This window comes from Carlito syrichta, unplaced genomic scaffold (assembly GCF_000164805.1).
Source record: "Carlito syrichta isolate Samal-C Ts95f unplaced genomic scaffold, Tarsius_syrichta-2.0.1 Scaffold98146, whole genome shotgun sequence".
In the NCBI taxonomy this organism is placed as follows: domain Eukaryota; kingdom Metazoa; phylum Chordata; class Mammalia; order Primates; family Tarsiidae; genus Carlito; species Carlito syrichta.
In genome coordinates, this window is record NW_007042242.1 from 94,094 (window position 1) to 96,926 (window position 2,833).

At 38.2% G+C, this 2,833-nt stretch overlaps 1 pseudogene; it reads left to right on the forward strand.

Moving 5' to 3' along the window:
* The first annotated feature begins 754 nt into the window (after nt 1-754).
* LOC103265546 lies at nt 755-1,167 on the forward strand (annotated as a pseudogene).
* The last annotated feature ends 1,666 nt before the right edge of the window (nt 1,168-2,833 follow it).

The window sequence follows — 2,833 nt, forward strand, 5'->3', positions numbered from 1 at the left end:
CCTCAGCCTTCCAAGTAGCCGGAACTACAGGCATGTGCTACCAAGCCTGGTTAATTTTTGATTTATTGTAGAGGCGCGGTCTCACCAAGTTGCCAGGGCTGGTCTTGAACCCACGGGCTCGGGCATTCCACTTACCTTGGCCTCCCAAAGTGCTGAGATTACAGGCTGAGTTGCCGAGCCCAGCCACCACCAAGAAATTAATGAAAAAATAAATACCTTTCAAGCTACTAAAGCAATAAATAAATAAATAAAGTGGAATAATAAAAAGACTCAAGAAAAGTCAAATAAGAGAAAAGGGAACAAGGAATAGATAGAGAAATTTAAAACATAGAGTAAAAAGACAAATTAAACACAAATATATTAGTTACCATATTAACTGTAAATGGACTAAGTGTTCCAATTAAATTGTCTGGTAAACTTTTTAAAAACAAACAACTATATGTTGTTACAATAAACACATCAGAAATACAGATGTTCTTTGACTTATGATGAGGTTATGTCCTAATAAACCCATTAAGCATAAGTCAAAAATATATTTAGTATACCTACCCTGTCATAGCTTAGCCTAGTCTAACTTAAACATGCTCAGAACACCTACATTAGCACTGTAGAGTGGATGAAATCATCTAACACAAAGCTTATATTAAAATACATATTATAAAATCATACTTTTTATTATTGCAAAAGTGTAATTTAAGGGTGGGGGAGCTGAGCACTGAGATCAAGGGCTAAGGTTGCGAGACTAAAAAAAAAAATGCAGCCTTCCATGGCACTACGCATTTCTCTGGCTCTGATCGCTGTTGTAACAGGGGTCTCATCAGGCCTGTGACTGCCTCCTTCCTGAATAGGCCAGAGAATTCATCTAAGCAGCCTTCCTTCAGCAGCTCCCCACTCCAGGTGGCCAGGCAGGAGTTCCAGGAGTTCCAGCATCATTTTCCGGAACAGTGACACAGCAGCCAAGTTTATTGGTGCTGAGCAGCCACAGTTGGTGTGGCTGGTTCAGGGGCAGGCACTGGAACCATGTCTGGCAGCTTGATCAGTGGCTATGCCAGGAACCCGCCTCTCAAGCAGCAGCTCTTCTCCTATGCCATTCTGGGCTTTGCCCTGCCTGAGGCCATGGGGCTCTTCTGTTTGATGGTGGCCTTCCTCATCCTCTTCGCCATGTGAGGCTCCGTGGGGGTCATCTACTCATCCTGCTACTGTGACTCCATGCCGTTTCGTGGTTCTGGAGCATGCTAAGTTTTACCATTAAACACAATGTTTCTCTGAAAAAAAAAGTGTAATTTACTGAATTACTGTACATTATGTCAAAATTGTGATGGTTTTACACCATTATAAAGTCAAAATATCTTAAGTTGAACCATCATAAGTCAGGACCATCTGTAGCATAAGGGTATCAGAAGGTCAAAAGTAAAAGACTGGAAAGATGGACCGTGTACACATAGAAAAAAAAGCTGACTTTGAGACAAAAAAAACATTAATGGTAACATTAAAGGAAAATAACCACATTTGCAATCATAGTGGGAAATTTTAACATCTCTCTTTAATTGATAAGATAAGCAGAAAAAATACCAGTGAGACTACAGAAGACTTAAAAGACACAATTAACAAATTTGACTTATTGTCCATAAAGATAACACTGTAACCAATAACTTTTATTTCAAGCACACCTGAAACACTTATATTAACTGATCTAATACAAAACCATAAAGTAACAACACATTTCAAAGAACTGAAGATATACAGAATATATATTCTGACTGAAAAGCAATTAAGCAAGAACATTTATAAGAGTAACTAGATGATCCTCATGTTTAGAAGTTAAATAATACATTTCTAAGTAACCCATTGGTCAAAGATGACATCACAATAGAGCTTAGAAAGTATTGGAGATATATATATATATATATATATATATATATTTTTTTTTTTTTTTTTTTTTGAGTTGGGGTCTCACTCTGTCAACCAGACTGGAATGCAGTGACACAGTCATGGTTACCACAGCCTCAACCTTCTGGGCTCAGGCAATCCTTCCACCTCAGCCTTCCAAGAATCTGAAACTACAGGTGCCTGCCAACATGCCCAGTTAATTTTTTATTTACTTATTGTAGAGACAAGGTCTCACCAAGTTGCCCAGGCTGGTCTCGAACTCCTGGTCTCAGGCAATCCTCCCGCCTCTGCCTCCCAAAGTGCTGGGATTATAGGTATGAGCCACCATACCCAGTGGAAATATTTTGATAATGTAAATAAAATGTATGTGAATGTAGTTAAAGCAGTGCTAACAGAAAAGTCTATACCATTAAGTGCATATAGTAAAAGAGATGGACAGAAGAAAACTAATGAACTAAGAATTTGTCTCAAGAAGATAGAAAATGAACATCAAAATAAATCCAAAGAAAGTAAAAGAACAAAAATTACAAAGATAGCAGAAATTAATGAAATAGAAAACAAACACACAACAAAGACTATTCAAAAAGCCAAACGTAAGTTTTTTGTTACTCAGAGCTCTCACACATTATGTTTCTTCAGCAATGGAATGGGAAATTATTCCTGTACATTCCCTCCTCTCTCCCACTGAAACGACATTTAATTTTGGTATATAAGTAACTCAATTAATATTATTGAAACAAGTGACTTAAAAACATTAGCCAGGTGCAGCAGCACACACCTGTAGTCCCAGTTATAGTCTCAGCTATAGGCTGAGTCCCAGTTACTCAAGAGGCTGAAGCAGAAGGATCACTTGAGTCCAGGAGGTCAAGGCTGCAGTGAGCCATGATCATACCACTGCACTCTAGCCTGAAGTACAGACACTGAATCAAAAAATAAAATGAGT